This window comes from Miniopterus schreibersii (assembly GCF_964146895.1).
Source record: "Miniopterus schreibersii genome assembly, chromosome: 11".
Lineage (NCBI taxonomy): Eukaryota > Metazoa > Chordata > Mammalia > Chiroptera > Miniopteridae > Miniopterus > Miniopterus schreibersii.
This window is the reverse complement of record NC_138111.1, coordinates 29,564,210-29,586,873: the sequence shown is the minus strand read 5'-3', so window position 1 is coordinate 29,586,873 and position 22,664 is coordinate 29,564,210. Positions and strand designations below refer to the sequence as shown.

At 42.0% G+C, this 22,664-nt stretch overlaps 1 long non-coding RNA gene across 1 annotated transcript in view; it reads left to right on the top strand.

Annotated features, from left to right (window-relative positions):
• LOC308563619 overlaps positions 1–22,664 on the top strand; it is a 91,967-nt gene that overhangs the window by 48,005 nt on the left and 21,298 nt on the right. The window contains exon 3 of the long non-coding RNA XR_013999799.1: positions 7,734–7,889. This is a non-coding gene — a long non-coding RNA (uncharacterized lncRNA). The remainder of the gene's footprint in view (positions 1–7,733; positions 7,890–22,664) is intronic.

Below are 22,664 nucleotides of genomic sequence, written 5' to 3'. Positions count from 1 at the left end.
AATGATGCTGGAGGGAGAGGTTCATCCAGCACCAGTCGGGCCAATATGTCAAAACTGAGCATAACTGGTGGAAACCCAGAGACATTGACAGCAGGGTGCCCAGAAGATTCAAGGGCCAGAATTTGATGTCCAGCGTTGGTTATGGGAGCAACAAGAACACAAAGCACATGCTGCCCAGTGGCTTCCAGAACTTTCTGGGCCACAAGGTCATGGAGCTGAAAGTGCTGCTGATGTGCAACAAATTTTACTATACTGAGATTGCTATGTCTTCTCCAGGAATGCAAAGCTGGCCTTCAGTCAGCGGTCCCAATGCCAGTTGCACAGGGAAGAAATGAATAGACTGCTCATGTGCACGTTTTGTGTTAATTAAAACCATAAAAACTGTGTCATCTGGCATTTCCAAAATAAGTAAACGAATAAAAGAATGAATAATGAGGTATGATGACAGATACTAAAAAGGAAAAACACTATAGGTGGATATTTTGTGCAACTCCAGAGTAATACATTTGAAAAATACTGGAAAATAATGATTTTCTAACAAAATATAATGCAATAAAATTGTCTCAATAATGGTAGAAAAATAAACATACAAATAATCTACTTCTGTTGATTTTCATAGCATCCATTTCATAACATCCATTTTACATGCAAAGAACAGACAATCCCCATGTTGTTAAAAATTTTCTGATATATAAAAAATTACAGAAAATTCTCCAATTCATTTTATTTAATTAAAAAAAAATTTTTCAAATATATCTTTATTGATTTTAGAGAGAGGAAAGGAGAGGGAGAGAGAGAGAAACATCAACGATGAGAGAGTCATTGATCAAGCCCACAACCGGGCATGTGCCCTGACTGGGAATTGAACCCCAATCGCCTGGATCCTAGGCTGACACTCAACCGCTAAGCCACGCCCGGCCGGGCTCCAATTCATTTTAAGTTTATCCTAATCTTAATTTCAAAATTTGAGAAAGATGGAACTGAAACAACAATTATAGAACAACAAACATGAGTAAAATGACAAATTTAAAATAAGAAATTAGCAAATAAAACCCAGGAATATATGGAAAAGAGTAAATATTACAGAATAACCCAGTTGGGTTAATAATTGAAAGAATGGTGCACCATCAGGAAATCTGGAAACAGAATTCTAGAATCAATGAAAGGAGATAAACCTAATGATGGTATCAATGGGTTCTAAAGAAACATGTGATAAAATTTGGAAGATGTTCTTCATAAAAACTCTACCTCAGCTTAGGCAGAAGTGAACAGAGTAAATATGCCAAAGACTGTGAACGCACATTTGAACTGGTAAAGAGCTAAAACTATTTCCAATAATTCAAGGATAAGAGAGGGTACCACTATTATTCAACATTGTTTGAAAATTAAATCAGCAGAATAAATGTTAAAATTATAAGTCCTCACAATAATCTTCGTTTTCAGAAAATATTTATGTATCCCAGAGGCCTAACGGGGCAGGACTGGTCAGTGTGCCTCTATTGAGGGTGAGGCTGAGGTGGGGAAAGAGGAGGAAAGTGAGCGTCATGTTTCCTCTTGACCCTTTAGCTGGAGATGCAAATTTACAAACAACTTACAGATGTTCTCTAAGAGGGTTGAGCAAACTCATGTCTGAGGCAGAACTCTGGTAAAATCTATGTTCAGTATCAGATTCACAAGGGGTGGGGGCTGTAGCCCAGTAGAGGCCCAAGAACAAGAGAATGTGAGAAGTGACTTCTTGTATTCAAAATGCAGTAGCTTGTTGGATCTTGAGGGCTCAGTCCTCAGCCAGTTTGCTCACATTCCTGGGGAGACGGCTGGCTTTGGCATCCGTGTAATCCTTGCCAGAACTGGAAGCCCCCAAGCTAGGTAGAAGACAAAATATTTTCGTCATTTGACATGATAAAGCGTGTGGCTCTTGAGTAAGAAGAACTGGCACAACCGTGGGCGTGTTCTGTCTCATCCCATCCACTCCAGCCTTAGTGGGAGACAAGTCTCCGCCAGCCAGCACAGCAGGGAGGGTCCTCCCGGTGGTCTGGGAGGGCAGACGCCATGCCCTTTCTTTGCAAACCACCACAGTTGGCCTTGACTGCTTTCCATAGGTATGGATTCCGCCACCTGTTTGGTAGAGGTTTCTGGTGTGTTTTTTTTTGCAGGTCAGTGTGCCTCCTCCTTGATCCCCTTAGAAATACTGTACCCAGATGGGGACTTGTGGTGGTGTGTGCTAAGACCAAACAGGAGTAGTGCCTACGTGCCAGCAGCGTTTACAGATGGATGGTTAAAAACATTTGTTTTGCAGGACCGACACTATAAATAGGATGTGGATCAGCAAGAAGGCAATCGTTCTCATGGGTGGCCTTGTCTCCGTGGCAGAGATATTTCCCAGAAGCACGCACCACCGGGGCTGGCTCTGGATCCAATGAAGCCTCCAAGTCGTCACTGCAGCATGGCTCGCAGCTGCCCGCATACCAAGCCCTTTCCCTTACTGTTCAAAGCCCGTCTGCCAGCATCCCCAGAAACTTCCATGACAGGCTGGGGGCTCTTACCCATCGGGGGCGTGCAATGAGCGTAAAATCCGGTCTCCTGTGTGTGTGAGTGTGTGTGCAGAAAGTCCCACCAGTGGACCCTCTGTTCCCATCAGTAATGAAAGCAGGGGGCCTTGGTAGCCTCACAAGAGAGCACTGTGGGCGTTCTCACTTGTCCCCAAAGGGAGGAAGGAAGGTTCCTTCCTGCTCATGGGAAACACTGAAAACTTGGAGCAGGGGCAGTAAGGATGCAAAGGGGACTGCAGATTGGGGATTTTTCTGGTGGGTGACCAGGGTGACCAGTGGTGGGCAGGGAGCAGAAGCTCCCGAGGAAGGAGAGGGGAAGGCCTACCTGCGTCTCCTGCGTCCTGCTCGCAGCCGGCGCGGGTCAGCGGAGGCCGAGGTGAGCGGGGAGTGGGACGAGAGCAGGAGGCCAGAGTGATTCTTCACCAAGCAGCCCATCGGCGGGCCAGAGGAAACAAAATGAGCGGGAAGCACCACTTCTCCGTGACAGAAGGCTAGCTCGGCCCGGCTGTCTGGAAGCTGGTTATAATAAGACTTTCGCAGGGCTGGGAAGAAACCATGGGTCTCCTTTGCTGTGCTCCCCAAACATTTGTTTTTCATCCCCACTTAGAAATAAATGAAGGCACTGTGTGGGGTTCTCCGCCATCCACAGTCTCAGTCAAGCCTCACAACCTTAGGTCCCCTTACAAAGGGGGAAGTTGAGGCTCAGAAAGGTGAATAGAGAAGGGTCGCAAACCCAGGTGACATGCCTGGGCACTAACAGAAGCTCCCTGCCCTGCTCTTCTTGGGAGTAACGGAGCTATTCTTAACGACAAAGGGGATTCCCCTCCTCTTGTGGCCAAAATACCAAGAACTTATTCTGTCTGGGAACTATAATAGGAACTAAAGCACATGGCCTCATTTGCTTCTTATGATCCTACAAGTTAGATAGCATTACCCCATGTCTGGGGCAACGTGAGGAAAGTCTTCCAAGGGCACACAGCAAGGTCATGCCCAAGCCAGGACTCAACAGAGCCTGGTCCCGAAGGCCACGCTCTGGTCCCCTGCACTATACTGCTTCCCTAATGGAAAGCAGGGCCCACCGACTCCCTGCCCCTGCATCCATTTGCAGCTGGCTCTGCCCAGGAGAGGAGGTGCGTTGCATCCATGCAACAATGCCCATTACTCATTACTCCCGGGCTTCCCAGGCCTCCCAGTGATTAAGCCCTTAGAACTTCCCCTCGGCCTTGGGTGACATCATTGCATAATTAAGGTGACCGTGATGTCCAACTTCATGCACCAAACAAAGGTCCCTTGTTTGAATTTATCACCCAAACTCTCCTTGCGCAAGACTGAGCTCCCGCTAGTAATTAAGGAAGACGGTTTAACCTGGCTGAATGAGAGCAAGGCTGGGCCAAAGTGGCAGGAGAGGAGACCCACTGTCAGCTCTTAATTTGACATGGCAATGAGGGCACCCATAAAAGATAATAGAGGGTAGGCTTAGCCTAGAAAGAGGCGAGCTCAACACTAATCAGAAGACTTCCTTTTCTGTAGTTTTCTTGCCAAGTGCTAAATAGATTTTTTGGTCTCCTTTTATTTCTCAGCTGATCCTTCAATGGAGCTAGGACTGAGGGGCCACATGCTAATTATATCTCACTAAAGCTAGAAAAAATAGTAAATATTCCTTTATCATATTTTCTCTGTCTCCCTTCTTCTCTCTCTTTGTCCGTCTCTCTCCACAAACAGTGGCCCCATTTCTAGTGTCTTACACAAGCTAAAGTGATTATAATGAGTTAGGAAGGAAGATGGCAGTGGTTCCCACTTTCCCAAGATCGACAGGTTCCCTTTCAACATTTATATTTACCTTTTCTATAATATTTTTGAATTATTTTGGATTTTAGCTATTCATTTGTGAATTTTTCAGTTTATTGTGAGTTTTGAAATCTCTTAAAGGCCATTTGTTAATTCATTAACATTCTAGAAATAGAGAATTCTTTGATTTACTTCCCCAATAGCACTAATGTTTATTTGTTACAATTTTTAATTATTTATATAATCATAGGACTTTGCATTGGTTGATAAGGTTTCAATAGTTTTTGGAGATATCTGCAAAATTACATTAGCCTGATTTTTAAAAATATACCTTTATTGATTACAGAGAGGAAGGGAAAGGGAAAGAGAGAGATAGAAACATCGATGAGGAGAGAATCACTGATTGGCTGCCTCCTGCATGCCCCCTACTGGGGATTAAGCCCACAACTCGGGCATGTGCCCTGACAGGGAATCAAACCGAGATCCCCTGGATCATATAGGTTGATGCTCAACTGTTGAGCCATCCGGCCTGGCATATTTGTCTGATTTTTAATTCTCTTCAGAGCAGCAATTTAAAGAATTATTAAGAAACACTATGGGATTTGTGCTTCTTATGGACATTCACTGTTCAGAAAAGTATATTTTGTTTCCAGGTAACGTTAATACTCCATTCAGACACACACACACACACACACACACACACACACACACACACACACACGTGGGTAAATTTAGAAGATAGGTTGTTCGGTAACATCACTCTTAGAAGAATTCACTCCACCTCATCTCCTTATTCTGTGATGAAAGAGTTCTGTACTTGCCTGTCTGTGACTTGAGAGGAGTTTAAGCAGAAACAGAGTAAATGACTAATTGTTGGAGAGATGTAGAGGATCCCCCCTAATGAACTAATAGAAGGCAGGCTAGAGGATAATTTCTAGAAAGTATCCATAGTGAAGTATAAGATACGTACAGGAAAGTACAAGTCATGAATGTACAGCAACATGTAACTGACACCCAGACCAGGACATAAAACATAACCAGCCTTCCCCAAAAGCTCCTGTTCCTCCTCCCAGGTACCATGCTACCTCTCCAAAGAAGCCCCTGTCCTGACTTCTGTCACCACAGATCAGTTCTGCCTTTAGCTGTATATTTTCAACTTTATATAAAAGAATCATACCTCTGAACTCTGTAGTGCCGGCTGCTTTTGCTCACCGTAAGATGTGTGAGATCGGTTCATGCCGTGTGTAGCTCTTTTGTTCTCACTGTGTAGTATTCCTCAGTAGAAACATCCTGCAATTCATCTATTCTATTCTATTGTTGATAAATATTTGGATTATTTTCAATTTGGGACTATTACAAAGATGGTTGCTATGTACATTCCAGTACATGTGTTTTGGTGAAGATATAGTATACATATCTGCTCAAAATGTTTTGAAGATTTCTACAAAGTTTTAATTGGCTGACTTTTTAATTTGACTTTCTACCAATTTGTCAGCCATATCTGGGAGTGGATTTGCTGGGTTATAATGTTTGCATACATTCAGCTTTAGTAGATGTCACCAAACATTTTGCTAGAATGTCCATCTGGGTTATTTGTCCATATGTCACTGAGTGTGGGCTGCGCCTGGGCCAGTTAAGTCCCCCCCATGGAGCAGAACATGTTAATGTGGCCAGAGAAGACCCTCCCAGGGTCATAGGTGGCTACGGTAAAAAAACCAAGCCATTGTCCTGTGAATGCCAATGGGTTATAAGTGGGGCACCAAGGCATCTGCCATCCCTGAGCTGTAAAATAAAGGTTAAATAATTACAGGCCCTAAAATCTAGGTATGTGCAACTATTGGCCAAGAGTCAGAGAAAAAAGGGACAGTTTCCTCATAGCATTTCCAGTTGACATTGGTGGTAGGCATTGTTCTCATGGACCTCCCACACCTTGCCACTCTTTGCCTGGCTCCCACAGCTGGGCACAGCTGGGCTGCATCCCGGGCTAAGCTGTGTGGAAAACTATGGCATGGCCAAGGCGTGCCTTGGGTGGAGTAGGCAGGGGGGTCTCCTAGCTGCCATGGTTTCATGTGCGCCCTCTCAGCTCCAAGCAGCAGGATTACTCCAAGGGCACCGCTGTCATATTTTCCCCTTCACTCAAAGAGAAGCCACTTCTCCCCTCTGTGGAGCATGTGGGTGACCATTTCCTCCCTTGGAAACATCTGGGAATCCTGGCTACAGGCTGGACCAGACTTTTCTTATTTTGCTGTGAGTTCTCCCACTGCACAGAGTAGGGATTCTCAGAGGTTCTGTCCACGCCGCCTGGTGACATGGAGAATGGCACAAGTGCAGGTAAATTTAACGAAGGTGAACAGGACCACACCACCCCCGCAGCCCAGACCCAGCCTAGGAAACCCACACTAGGAGAGTGCATGAGAACGGGGCGGGAATGGGGTGGAAAGTGGAAACTGTGACTTGAAACTCTCTGGAGCTTGGCTTGAATGCAAATGTCATCATCTCACTCAACACACATGAGCGTCTCAGCAAAGTTCCCTGTTTCAGACATGCTTGAATTTGCCAATTTATATTTTATATTTTTGAACACTCTTCTGGAATAATCTGTCAATTAACATATACCAGATTCCCTTTCATTTTTCTGTTAGCAAAACCCTACAAAAATGTTTCCCAAACCCATCCGGTCCCCCGAGTTTTCTGGTAATCACAAGCAGGCCTCCCCACGTGTTGGCCGACTGCGGTGTTCCCTAACATTCCGCCGGCACCGCAAGCTTGAGTGCTCCCCGAGGACGGGCTTTCCGTCACGTTCTGGCCACGAGCCTAGACTGGGAGGGCCAGGTACAACTGTCGAGTTGACAAGGTGTTTTTGTTTTTTTCAAAAAGAGCAAATTGATTCTGGATTATGTTTTAAATACAGTAATGTGGTTATAAGAAAGACAGAGAAGAACAGAAAAGATACTGCAGAGTGGAAACTGGGATGATGTGGCAAGAACACTGGCTTGGGAGCTCATCTCGAAATGCTAATAAATAGCATTGTGACCTTGGACAAGTCCCTTGACATTGCTGACTTCATTTTCCTCCTCATCTATCAAATTGGACCATATTCCAGCTCTAAAATTCTTAAGAGCACATAACTTTTCAAAATACACAAATATGGATATCCTCATACACTTTTGATAAGAAACACAGTGCTTTAGGTGAAAACAGATACTTGTTAGTGGGCTGAAAACTCAATAGTCCACATAAGGCGACTGACTGCGCAGGGTTGATGATGTCATCTCTCACATTCAATGATTGTATATTTTTATGAAATGTTTTATGAAATGTATTAGCAATACCTTGAAGCAGAACGTGCTGTTCTCTTGAATCAACAGTTGAAGATTGTTCTCCCCATTCTTTCAGGTGTCAGAATAACAACTCCGATTTATTGTGAACCTCAACCTCTTGTATCACTAATTCACACACCAACCCATGGGAGTGTCACTCTCCTGTCTCTTCTACTGATGAAGAAGTTGAGCTGTGGAGAGGTTAGAGACCTTGCCCAAAGTCACGCAGCTGGTAAGTAGCAGGGCTGCGATCTGCAACCAGGGCCTGTTTCTGTCCGTTTATCATCAGCACCGTCCTGGTGATGCTGAGTGAGATGCTCTTGAAAACAGTGCTTTTACTCTCAAAAATACTTGGCTTCTCTCCAATGGACTTAACACTGTAGAATGGACTTTGGGAAACACCAAGGCATGATTGAGGAGCTATCTTTGTCTTTAGGAGAACTCCAGGGAGCCAGGCTTTATGAATCAAGGGTAAGCTTATTTCCAACAACAAGGAAGGTTCTAGCTTGTGGGGGCTTGGAGACAACTGTTAGAGAAAACATGGGCAGCTTGTCTGAATACCTGTGATGATGTCTTCCCCAAAGACATCCTTTTCTCAGGGGTCTTTCACTTTAAGGTTTAAGCTTCGTTAAATTTTATAGACTGGTACACTGATTTGGCTTCTCTCTTTGCATCTGGCTTTCCAAGATTCCAACAGATTTTTCAGTGTCACCTGATCAGTAAAGGGCTTCTCACTGAGCTCAAGTTTTCATGGTTTATCTAAAGCTAGAAACAGAATTAAGCAATTCCAAAATGACCATCAGTCACCAAATTCTATTCTCAGTCCCTTCTGTGGCAAGGAAAGAATGATGCAGTTTGCCAAGTCTCAAATCCATCCCACAGGGCCAGGCTGAAACTGAGTCCCAATTCAGTCTTTTTTCTTGTTTTAATTTGTTTATTTGTGATGGGGACTTCTGCTTCTAGAAGGGTCCCATTTAAAAAAATATCTCAGAAGACATCAAAAAGTTCTGACAAAACAACATCTTGATGATTTAAGTGTAAATATGTCAGAGACATACGGTTTCTATTATTCCTGAAATAACACATGGATTTGAAAATCAAGGGGAAAAGTGTTGGGTAAAACACATTGAGAACGGGGCTAAATGTTTTTTAAAGACCATTCCTAAAGCCTGAAGGAGACAAATCCAGGCAACTCCACCCCTTCCTTGTTTGGGATGACATTTGTGTTTCCACCAGAGCACTGATTTATCTGTCACCACAAGAAATTTATCTGGCTAGGTGGACAGGTCTGGGTCCTGATCCTGTCCCTATTGTTTACTAGTAACATTAATTTTAGGTAAGTCAATGCACCTGAAAAATGGGGAAACAATATACCTCATAGGATTGCTGTGAGCATTTGTGCTATTACATGTCGACTATCTAGCACATAGTAGATGCAGCTTAATGAGAGGCAGCTTTTAAAATGATTATTGTTTACTTGACCAGTGGTGATGAAAGGATAGATAAGGGATTCTGGGATCAATGAAGAATCCGTGGGATCACATGAGGTCCTTTACTCCTCTCCCCAAACCAGAGAAATAACTGGTGGGAGGATAGGGTAACTACCAAATGCTGCTAAACAGAAAGAAACAAGAATAAGCCTCGGGGGTCAGAATAAAATCAGTGTCCGTTGGTTAACTCACCAAGGCACTTATTCCTCACGGCACACTTCTAAATGGCTTTTAAATGGAAGGATATTCATTTTACTGATAATATCTGGATTACATTTTTTAACCAATACATTTTTAATTGCTTTATTGAGTTAGGGTTGACCTACAAAAAACTTCATATATTTAAAGTGTACAAATCGATAAGGTTTTACATATAAAGCTGTGACGCCAGCACCAAAATCAACATAATGAACATATCCATCGCTTCTAAAAGTTTTCTCCTGACCCTTTATGGTTCTCTTCACCTCTCCCCTTCACTCCATGTCCCCAGGCAACCACTGAAGTGCTTTCTGTCACTTTCTGTCAGTGCTTTTTGTCAATTTTGTATTAATGGAATCATAAAATATTTATTCTTTTTTTCTCTAGTTTCTTTCACTCAGCATTATATTTTTAGATTCATCCTGTCATTGTGTGTATCGCTAGCTTATTAATTTTTATTTCTGAATAGCATTCATTATATAGATATACCACAACCTGTTTATCCATTTGCTGTTGATGGCCATTGGGATTGTTCCCAGATGTTTTGTTTGTTTCTTTACTTGTTTGTTTCTTTACTATTACAAATGAGTCCCCTATGAACATTTGTGTATAAATCTTTGTGTTTTCTCACGATAAGCACCAAAGAGTGGAATGGCTGGATATTTTGTTAGGTATATTTTTAACTTTTAAACTGCCAAACTATTTTCTGAACTATTTTTGGATTCTCAGTGGCAGCGTATTACAATTCTAGTTGCTACCCATCCTTGCCCACATTTGCTAGGTCAGTCTTATTAATTTTGTGCACTTTAATAGGTGTGTTGGGGTATCTCATTGTGTTATACCCCTTGAGTTTTCCTAGTGACTAATGAGGCTGGCCATCTTTTTGTGTTTACTTACAATTCCTATGTCTTTGGTGAAGTATGTGCTCAAAACGTGCTCTTTTTTTAAAAACTTGGGTTCTTTGTTATCTTATTATTAGGTTTTCAGTAGTCTTCTTATATTCTGTGTATAATTCCTTAATCAGATGTATGATATGCAAATAGTTCCTTTCAGTCTACAGCTTGTCTTTTTCTTTTCTTTCTTTTTTTTTAAATTTATCTTTATTGTTGAAAGTATTACAACAATACTTTCCCCACAAATGACCCCCTCCACCTTGCTCCCACCCCCTCCCCAGGCCTTCACCCCGTCATTGTCTGTGTCCATGGGTTAGCTTATATGCATATAACTTCTTTGGTTAATCTCTTCCCACCCTCCACCCCCCTTCGCTCTTTCCTCTGAAATATGATCATCTGTTACATGCGTCAATGTCTCTGGATCTATTTAGTTTTCATCAGATTCTTTTGTTCATTAGCTTCTTGTTAAAAAAGACCCTTCAACTTTTCCTGTAGTGCTGGTCTGGGGGTGATGAACTCCTTTAGCTTTTCCTTGTCTGAGAAGCTCTTTATCTGACCTTCAGTTCTAAATGATAGCTTTGCTGGGTAGAGCAATCTTGGTTGTAGTTCCATGTTTTCTGTCACTTTGAATATTTCTTGCCACTCCCTTCTGGCCTGAAAGGTTTCTGTTGAGAAATCAGCTGACAGTCGAATGGGTGCTCCCTTGTAGGTAACTAACTGGTTTTCTCTTGCTGCTTTTAAGATTCTCTCTTTGTCTTTAACCTTTGGCATTTTAATGATGATGTGTCTTGCTGTGGGCCTCTTTGGGTTCCTCTTGTTTGGGACCCTCTGTGCTTCCTGGACTTGTAAGTCTATTTCTTTCCCCAGGTAGGGGACATTTTCTGTTATTATTTTTTCAAATAGGTTTTCAATTTCTTGCTCTCTTTCCTCTCCTCTGGCACCCCAATAATATAAATGTTGGGCCATTTGAAGTTGTCCCAGAGACTCCTTATACTATCTTCACATTTCTGGATTCTTTTTTCTTTTTGCTCTTCTGGTTGGGTGTTTTTTGCTTCTTCATGTTGCAAATTGCTGATTTTATTCTCAGCGTCCTCTACTCTACTGTTGATTCATGTAGCCTTTATTTCAAATTGGTCCTTTATTATGTCATCGATTTTCTCAATTATTTTCGTCATGCCCTTACTAATATCCTTGAGCATCCTTATAACCATTATTCTGAACTCTGTATCTGTTAGCTTGCTTGGATCTATTTCATTTAGTTCCTCTTCTAGAGATTTCTTCTGTTCTTTCCTTTGTGACATGTTTCTTTGCCTCCACATTCTGGCTGCTTCCTGGTGTTTGTCTCTATGTATTAGGTAGAACTGCTATGTCTCCTGGAATTGGTAGAGTGGCTTTGTGTAGTAGATGTCCTGTAATGTCCAGTGGCTCAGCCTCCCCAGTCACCTGAGCTGGGCCTTCTAGGTGCTCCCCTGTGTGGGCTGTGTGCACTGTCCTGTTGTAGTTGAGCCTTGGTTGCTGTTGGTGTCACTGGGAAGAATTGACCCCCAGGCCAATCAGCTGTGAAGACCAGCAGCAACTACAGCCAAAGAACTGCTGTGCTGGAGACACCCCTATGGAGCAGGATTTACTTCAGTGGAGCTTTGGTGTTCACCAAGTGCACCCCTTGAGTGTGTCACTCGTGGGTGTGGTAGGGTTGTAATCCAGCGTGGTCGAGTATGACCACCAGGTGCACTGTCTGGGGCCTCCTGGGAGGTGCAAAGTCAGCCTCTGCCAGTGCCTTGCCCTGGGCCACCCAGCATGAGCTACTCAGCAAACCGTAGTTGGCTGCTACTTGTGCTGGGCTTGGAGGTGCCCAGGAGAGGCCAAGCTATGAGCCAATGCAGCTGCCGCTAGTGCCAGGCCTGGGGCCACTTATCAAGCTGTATGGGGCCCGCTGCTGCTTGTCTGAGAGATTTTAGGAAAGTCCTAAGCATGAGGCTCGAGAGGCCACTTGCATAGAAAAGCCCCTGGAAATGGCCCGGATGAGCTGCAGGTGGGGAGGGGCGGGGCCTCCGGGAATCACGGGGCGGGGCCAGAGGTGTGGGTCAGGTGCTGGGGATTCAAACATGGCGCCTGCCTGCCGGCTGTGAGCGGGGAGGACTCGACACAGGAGCCATGGCCCCCGCCAGCCCTTCTGCCTGGGAGGAAGCCGCCCCTCCACCTCTCGCCCGGATCTCAGGCAGGTTAGTTCCTCCCCGAGTGTCCCGGGTCCTTTCAGGCTGCTGCCCGGCGCTGGGCTCAGAGGGAGCGTCCGAGTGAGTCCGTGCCGGGCCCTTTAAGAGGAGCTGCTGGGGCTCCCGCAGCCTCCGCGACCCTCAGGGACAGTCCCCGCTGGTTTCACAGCCCTGAGTTGTGGGGACGTCTCTTCCCGGCCCTGGAGCCCTGGGCTGGGGGCCTGCTGTGGGGCTGGCACCCCGCCCTCCTCTGGGAAACCCCCACCGCCGAGATTCCCTCCCGGGTTTACCCCGCGGCACCGGGTGTGGGCCTGAGGCCACGTCTCTTTGATTCAGCCCCGACCCGCCCGCGTCTCGGCCCCTCCTATGGGTCTCGGTGCTCCTTCAGGTCCCTGGTTGTGGGGCTCCTGTGCAGCCAGATCTCAGGAGGCTCTGAGTGACGGTGGTTCTGTATTTTAGTTGTGATTTTGATGTGGTTGGGGAGGCGGCGGGCGCAGCTGTTACCTACGCCGCCATCTTGTTTTTCTCTTTATTTTCTTAATAATGTCTTTCAAAGAGTAAAAGTTCTTCGCTTTGATGAAGCTCCATATATCAATTTTTTTTTTATGGATTGTACTTTTGGTGTGGTATTTAAGTAATCTTTGCCTAAATACAAAGTCAAAAAGGTTTTCTTCCATGTTTTCTTACGGAAGTTTTATAGTTTTAAGTTTTTCATCTAGGTCCATAATCTGTTTTGAGTTCATTTTTTGTTTGTTTGTTTGCATCTGACTATCTAATTCTCCTAGCATCATTTGTTTAAAAAAAGACTATTCTTTCTCAACTGAATTGCCTTTGTACTTGTGTCAAAAGTCAGTTGATCATATATGTTTGGGTCTACTTCTGAACTCTCTGTTTTGTTCCATTAATATGTTTGTGTTCTGACACCAATACCCCATTATCTTATTATTATAGCTTTATAATAAGTCTTCAAGTCAGGCAGTATGATTATTCCAACTTTTTTCTTAAAATTATTTTGATTCTTTAAGGTCCTTTGCATCTCTGCATGAATTTTAGACTCAGCCTGCCAATGTCTGTAAAAAGCCTGCTAGGATATTGATTGGGATTGCACTAAATCTATAAATCAGTTTCAGAATTGACATTTTAAAAATATTGAATCTTCCAACGTGTGAACCAGATATATCTCTCCATTTATTTAGGTCTTTAATTTTTCTCAGCAATATTTTATAGTTTTCAGTCTACAAGTCTTTCATGTCTTTTGTCAGATTTATCTCTAAGTATTTCATATTTTTTGATATTATAAATGGAGTGTTTTTAAAAATTCAATTTCTGATTATTTATTGTTAAATAAATATTTATTGTTATTATTATTTAGTGTTTAAAAATACAACTGATTTATATACATTGATCTTATATGCTATAATCTTGGTAAACTCATTTATTAATTTTAGTAGTTTTTTTTAGTAGATTCCATAAAATTGTCTATATGGATATTTATGTCATCTTTGCGTAAGGACAGTTTTACTTCTTTCCTTCCAGTTGGGATGTCTTTTTTCATTTTCTGACCTTGTTGCACTGGCTAGAACTTACAGGACAATGTTAAATAGAAGTGGTAAGAGTGAGCAGTTTTGCTTTTTTCATGGGAAAGTATGCTATCTTTCATCATTAAGTATTACATTAGCTGTAGGTTTTTGTAGATTTGTTTTCCCAGATTAAGGATTTTCCTTTACATTTCTAGTTTGTTGAGACTTTTATCCAAATTTGATGTTAAATTTTGTCAAATACTTTTTCTGAATTGAGATAATTGTATGGTTAATAGATTGATTTTATAGTGTTAAACCAATCTTGCATTTCTGTCATAATTTATTATCATTTTTTATATATTGTTGGATTCAGTTTGCTAAAATTTGCTAAGAATATTTGCATCTGTAGTCATGAGGGACATTGATCTATAGTTTTCTTGTCTTTGTTGGGTTTTAGTATAATTATAATGTTGACTTCATTGAATGAGTTGTGAAGTATTCTTTTTAATTTTCTGGAATAATTTGTCTTGACTTGGTATTATTTCTTTCTTAAATGTTTGGTAGAATTTGCTAGTGAAGCTATCTGAGCCTGGAATTTTATTTGTTAGAAGGTTGTTAACTACAAATTAAATTTCTTTAGTAGATATATGGCCTTCAGGTTATCTGTTTCATCTTAAATGAACTTGGGTAATTGTGTCCTTCAAGGAATTTGTCCATTTCATATAAATCAATAAATTTATTAGCATAAAATTATTTCAGTATCTATAGAATTTGTAATGATATCAACTCCCTTATTCTTAATATTGGTAATTTGTTTTTTCTCACGTTTTTCCTGATCAGGTTGGCTAGGAGTTTTTCAATTTTATTGATTTCAAAGAACCAGGATTTAGTTTCATTGATTTTTCTCAATTGTTTTTCTCTTTTCTATTTCATTCATTTGTACTTTGACTTTCATTATTTCTTTTCTCCTGTTTATTTTGGGTTTAATTTGTTTTTCTTTCTCTAGAGACTTAAAGTGGAAACTCGGGTTATTTGAGAATGTTCTTCTTTTCTAACAAACACATTTTATTTTATTTTTTAACTTTATTTTTACTGTTGACACTATTACAGATGTCCCTATTCCCCCACCCCAAATCTTTGCCCACTTCCACCCAGTTCCCATTTACCCCCCTTCCCTCTGGCCATCACCTCACTGTTATCTGCTTCTATTGGTTATGCATACATGGTCTTTGGCTAATCTCTTTATCTTCTTTCATCCTCTAACAAACACACTTAGGATTCCTGTCAAACTCGGTATGTACATACCAAGTTAGTTGCATCCTACAAATTTGACATATATTTTCATTTTCATTCAGTTCAAACTATTTTCTTATTTCCTTTTTAATTTTGGCTTTGACCTCTGAGTTATTTACAAATTTGGATTAAAATGTAAAGGCAAAAGGGAAAAAAGGGAATGGAATTGCAGAAAAGGAAATATTATTCTTATTGGGTCCTTGTTGGGCTTAAAACACAGTGGTAAGTGCTTTTACAACATTGACCCAACTACCACAGAAACTCCATTGCAAAGATATGGAAAACCTGCACTAGTGAGGTTTATTAAATGAGCACAGGTTACACAATAAGTGTCAGATCTGGAATTGGACCCTATGTCTGCCAGTCTCCAAAACTCACACTATCTCATATTCTTCCCACATTTGGGGTAAGAGATGCCAAATCAGAAGGTTGGGAGGGCATGCACATCAAGCATTCTCACCTGACAGTTTTTCTGAGCGTGAGCTTTGACAGGAATCCTAAGTCAAGCATGGTGATGCCTACACTCTGCCCTTTTTATGGATTCACAAAGCTCAAAGCCAAAGCAGGTAGAACTTATAATTTATTTAGAGTTCCTGTAAGTTACTGTGGCAGAATATGGCAAAGCCCCAGCTCCTATCCACTGACGTGCAGAGAACTGAGAGCGAGTGGAAAACAGTGACCCACACCCGGAGCTGCATTTTGTGCGATGGTGCTGATGGTGGGGCTGAGGAGCAGAGGCTGGAAGACAGACTGTACTTCCTTTCATTCAGGCTCTGAGATTCCTACCGTCTTTTTTTAAAAAAAGAAATATATCAAATCTTTCTAGTCTCCTTTTTTGGCATTCTGATCTAGATATTCCTGTTCGGGTATAAATGTTATTTCAATCTGGGGTAAAATTAAAATGCTATAGTGAATGAACTGGGACAGAATAGAGGTGCGGAGGAGTTTATCAGGATAACATGACACATCTGGCTCTCGGGTATCCTTTTTGGATAAAAGGGAGCATCTGCAATGAAAAGAAAAAGAGAAAAGAGGCTGCCACTGGATAGCATATACCCAAGAGTCAGTAGAGAACCTCCAACAACCGGGCCCTGCCACAGCGCGCGTTCAGTGCCTGACTCCAGGAGTCGGAGTTGACGACGCATTGTGCTCCTGTCAGCCTTCGGTGACACCTTGTTTGCTGTTTCCTTGTTGCGTTTGTCTGTCCTTGTTCTTTCAGATCCAATTAGGAAGGGGGAGAGAGGAGGCCACGGGCTGCCAGCTTAGCCCTATAAATATTTGTTCAGTGTTTATGACAGATGTTTTCCTGTTATGAAGGAATCTGACCTTCATTAAAAATCTGGAACTTTTTTCATGTGATGCCAAAATGTCAGAAACAACAGCCGAAATTGCCGGTGACTTTCATATATTTAATTCTTACTGGAACAAACCGGTAATTATCACAACTATTATTATTTTTTGGGAACATAGAGGGTAGAAAATAACCACAGTTCCTCTCTCTTTGCTCTAATCACCACCCTACTGCACATTCCGCAAGATGGGCCATTGAATAGCTTCACTTCAGAAACCAACGATGAGGCTTTTCCTTACATTCAGGGAAGCGCTCTCCTCTCCGATGTTTGCACACCACTTACACCACAGACGAATCACCTGAAACATCAAGCTTATGCTATTTCTCATAATCACAGCTTGGCGTTAAGGTGATACAAATGTGTGGCACATGAAAAACTGCATAAAGGTATCATGGACAAATATAATACACATTTTAGAGTTTTCTAATTGGCCACACTCTCTCCCTCAATGAAAGGGTGAAGCCACTTTGATTTCCCTTAGGTGCATCCACTTCTTCTAGGCGAAGGCACATGGGCTTAGATTTACCCACTTAGCTGACACGTGGGCTCTTAGAAATGTTGGGGTTGAATTTACCATGACTTCTATTTGAAAAAACAACAACCCCATGATATTGATGTTCTTCAGGGTTCCCAGAGCCTAGAACATGCAAATTGTAGAAACCATGTGCATATAGTCTCAATTGAAGTTACTTCTCTTGAGCCAAGGTGTGGTGACGGGAACCCACCCAGGTGGCATTCATTCTCGATGTTTACCCTGGGTCAGGTCTGGAGCTCAGGGTCTCACTTCTGTACCTGCTGCTATCAGCATTCTGAGGAGGGACCCAGTCAAAGTGGTGGACTCATGAGAACAATATGCCTGAGAATGAGTCATAATATCAAAAAGCCGGTTTATTACTTACGTTGAAGAAAGGATGGCATTCAACTCAAAGTCCTACCAGCCAATCCTTGGTTCATAATCAAGGGAGGAAAAAGAAATATCAAGGGTGAAATATCAAGGGTGAATTAGGTTTACTGTACCTAATTATCTCTGCAGCATCGTTTTAGAAATATCTGTAGTCCAGTCTTCCCTTCCTTGGTGCAATGATTGGGCTAGCATTGTGAAGTTTTCTCTGGGGCTCCTGATTTTCTATTTCCCCAGAAGGCAGTTCCCTTCTTGACTGCCATATTCTTTCTTCAGGACATTAATGTTTCATTCAGGTGCAGAGCAGTTTTGCCTTGCTTGAAAGTCATTTGCTCAAGGGTCTGTGAACATCCCTGCTGTGATCCAGTGCGTGTCCCTAATCTCAAGGGATGATATTATATCCTCACTTCCAGTTTCTTGCAAAGACACTGACATTACCAATTCCAGACAGATATTTTATGCTCTTTAACTGCACATATCCTCACATTACTTCTAAATTAAAATCAACAATGAACTAATATTCAATCTTTGTACAAGTTCTGATGAGCCCTACAAGTGACAGACATGTGTCCAAAGAAACACCTAGGGAAACTCTCACACCTCTGCTCAAGAGAACTGGTACTGTGCTCATTGCAACAGAGTTTGTTACAACAAAAACTGTAAGCAACTTATATATCCACCAAAAGGAGAATGCATAAAGCAGTTGTCATATATTCAGAATAAGAAAGCCAGCAATGAAAATAAGTTAGTCAGCTGTCATGTAGCAATATGGATACATCCAGAAATGTTTAGAAAATTAATGCTGAGCAAGAAAAGTAAGTCACAGCAAGGCATATACAGCATGGGACCATTTCTGCATTTTCAAAACTCTCAGAATAATACTATAATTAGTTTATGGAAATCCATACATATGGTTTAAAAAAACTTGTAAAAAAGTATCCAACAATTTCTCAGGATTGTGGCTTCTCTGGGAAACTAAGAAAGGGTATAGGATAGGGATGGGCTAGAAATGGCGATTCAACTCTACCTACAAAGTTTTATTTCTTAAAAAGATCTGCTGAAATGTAGAGAATATTAATAGTTATATAAATCCAGGTGGCAAGATATAGGTTGTCTTTATAGTTGACCCTCTATTTTCTGTGTTTTCAAAATTTTTTCATAACAAAATTTTTAGAAAAGAAATTTATATTCCCTAACATGGAAAAATTGATCACAGAAAAATACGTATTGTTGGATACATTTATAAAAAACATGAATATAGAAGTGTCCCAAAACATGTATATACACTTTAAAAACTGATAGCTCAATTTTGAAAATGAAATGTATTTTAATAAACACTGTTATTATAATTATTCAAAGTGCATGTATACATTTTTTTGGGACACTCTATATATGTATCTACACAGAATACGATCTCAATGACGAATCACCAAGAGGAATTGGGTGAGGGATGTTGGTAAAGGGCTACTTTAAAATTTTTTTTACTCTAATTTTATCAAATAAATCACGTTTATGTATTACTCTATAATTTAAAAATTAAAACGCAAATTCCTCTTCCTTCTATGAAAACAAAGAACAGCAGCAGCAATGCTTGATGTTCCACAGTTCCCAGACCCAAGTCTCTCTGGAGAATTCCAGGAATTTAACTCAAACCCAGTCCTCTCCAGGTCATGGAGACCTGTATTTCTCACTCCCAAGACCCTCAAATAAAGGCCAAGGTAACATTGTGTCACTAGGTAATTCCTAGCGATGGGGAAGGTTAAAAAGACTGTGAGTCCAATCAGGGACAGATCAACCAGAGCACAGGGGGATACTGGAGGAAACACTGGTTTAGGGTCAATTAGTGTCCCCGAGGCCACATGAAGGCATTGGGTCCCCATGATTGAATCCAATGTTCTTACAGAATTTCAGAAGTTTGCAGAAGCCCAAGAGGTTGCAGGACTATATTCTTATAACATAAGATGCCCTATGACTTTACTTCCCTCCCTAAGTTTTTAACCCCTAGGGTTGATCTGGTCGTACCCCGACCTCTCTTTCTTGTGCCACTGGCCCCACTGGGGGTGGGCGGTGGTGCGGCTGGGGGCTGTGACACAGGACATCAGGCTGCAAAGCTTTAGGCCATATTGTTTCCACTACACTTAGTTGGGGCTCAATACTGCTCTGTGTGTGCCCCAACTCTCCCATTCTCTGTAGTGGTTATTCAAACTTTTGATACCCCTAAAATCTTACCCCTTACAGATGCCCTCAACTCCTTCACAGAGAGAAGAACAGGCACCAGCCGAGCACCCCTCAGTTTTCCAGAGGCACATTACAACCCGTCTGCATGTTGTCCACCTCCCCTTCTGCCATGGCCAACACTCTACTGTGCTCCTGATTAGTCCTTCCCACCTCCCTATGCTACCAGCTCTCTCTCCCCTCCCCTGAGTCTCCAACATTTCCCTTGCTGCTCCCAGCAGCATTTAAACACACTCAGCTCTTTCATCTTTGCCAAGGGATCCTCCTTCAACTTCATTCACCTCCGTCTAGAAGAATCTTTACCTTCACAGCCAGACTTTTTGTACCACAGTGGGTTCTCTTCCCAGTTTGTCTTGTCCAGCTTTGTCTTAATCTGTGCTCCTCTGTCCTGCTGCTTGCACTGGTCAGAAACCATGGGCTTTCAGCCCAGAACCCTTTCTGTCACCAATTCTTCTCACCCTGCCCTTTTTCAGTCCCCTTAGCTCCTTCCAAAGGAGACTCCATCCTTAACCATGCTGTGTCATCTTTGAAGGTGCAAGGTGGGTCCTGATTTAATTATTGAGGTTGATGATGGTACCCAGAGGCAGTTCAATCACCAACACTGAGAGCTTGGGGTGGTTTCCTCACTAACTACCTCAGAAACAAGCTCGCATGGAAAAAGATGACTTAATTTTCTATTGAAGACTAATGGCCTGTATCATAAAAAGAAAGCCTGAATTTTGCCTTTGAACATGGTGTTAACCATCTTCCTTGTGAAATGATATTAGCACAATTGTTTTAAGGAACATTGATTCTGTCCTGAGCCCGTACCAACTGGTCCTCAAATATAACCCCTGATAGAAGACTTCTCTGAGGTGACATGCAACATGTATGGCAACTGTGGTCTAATTAATTGTTTACAAGTCTAACTCCTCTGTCAGATTGTGAGTGGGACCATCTCTTTACACCATTGTCTCTTCATGCATTGGCCCTGGTTTCAGACCTTGGGATCATCATCAAGATGATGGGGGAGAGGGGACTTACTCCAAATTACCCAATAATTAAAGCTTGTGATTAGACATCTGGATTCAGATCCCACCTCCAAACTGTATAATCTGGGCAAGGAACTAATTTCCCCAAATCTCAGCTTTGTCATCTGTAAATTGAGAGAGGAGTAATTCGTACATTAGAGTTTGGTGTAAGGGTGTTTGGTCTATAGTAAATGCCTGAAAAATAATAGCTATTATTAACTTTTATGTCTATTATGACTAGTAGGTACACAATCAGGTTAGGGCCAATATATAATCTTGTGGGGGGCGAATGGCTGTTTCTTCACAGGTTTTAGTTGAGGAATCCCATAATTGCCCCAAAGCTGAGACCCTGTCATATATCAACTGAATCTGTATTATCTGATCATCTGCTGAAGCTTTAGCATAACCAATCTCTATACCATCCACTGCAAACTGTTCTTTGGAAGAAAATATGTGCCCTTGTTGACAGTTCTTTGGACATGTAATAGGAGACCTCAGTTGGCTCCAGTGAGAGGCTGGGGGGGGGGTCGCTGGGGAAGTGGGGTTTAAAGGATCCCAGGATGAACAGAACTATCATCTAGAGAACAAATTTCTGTCCGCCCACTGATTTTCTTGCCTTTCTTTTCCTTTCCTTTTCTTTTTTGTTTTTGGTGTGTGAGAAAGAATAAAGGAGAAGAGACAGAAAAAGAAATGTGAATTCCCTTTGAAGGTTCTCCAGAAGCAAATCCCCTAATTTTGGGGCTGGGATGGGATCACATTTCACTCATCAGTGGCCAGTGGTGCTCATGAGACAACTGCTTGCAGGGGTAGAGTGAACATGAGGTACAGGATCAGGGTCTGCAAAAAGGAAAGTAATGCCCTATAATTGGGAGAAATGCTAGGAAATTGGCTCCCAGGGTGTTCAACTTCACAGGTTAAGAACATTTTTAAAATGAAAAAAAATTTTGTGAACTAAAGGATTCTGGAAAGTTTAAAGTATTTTATGAAAATTTAAAACAACTACTATCTATTCTCACCACTGTTTTACAAAAGAATGAACATCTTAACACCAAAAATGAAGTAAGGATATATTCTTAGATTGAAGGAAAATCCTTTTCGGGAAATGAACATTGCAGTTTCCACTTTACAGGTCTTTTTCTCTTTCCATCCATCCATCCATTCATCCACCCATCCATCCATCCATTATTCCTTCCTTCCTTCCTTCCTTCCTTCCTTCCTTCCTTCCTTCCTTCCTTCCTTCCTTCCTTCCTTCCTTCCTTTCTTCCTTCCTTCCATTTATCTATTCATCTTTCCTCCTTATCTAGTTATCTAGTTATCGTATGTCTACTTAATATTTATCTATACAATACTATACTAATCCTTCTCATTTTGCTGTGGGCCTTTCATTATAAACCAGCACCTCCTCAGAGCAGTATTTGAGAACCATGTCTTGGAGGTTATCTATTACAACAGCTTTAGTTCAAAGATGAATATTCTGAAATACAGGAATTAAGTGGTGAGTCTCCTGAAGTTGCACAGCTATGGCAGGTGAGAGCTAAGGCAAGTCCTCAGATCCTAGCCTTGCAGCCAAGTGCTAAATCATCACTAAGTCATCATCAAAGGGCACAATCAGTATTCACCTGTCTGTTGCAATAAAGTTCTAGTCCATGGGTCACCACCCAGAAACTCGGGGTAGCTGTTTCCTCTCCCCAAGGAGGCACACTCTCCCTCCCCAATCCTGTCTTCCCTGATCTCGTTGCCCTTCCTGCCCTGCCATGCTAGGATGGGCTCTGTTGGTTCAGGGAGCTGCCACATTTCCAGGGCCCTTGTCCCAGACATGGGAGGCATGCAGTGCTTGCTGCTTCCTTCCCCCCATCTCTCAGAGACACCAAGTCCTCTCAATTCTACCTCTGAAACATCTCG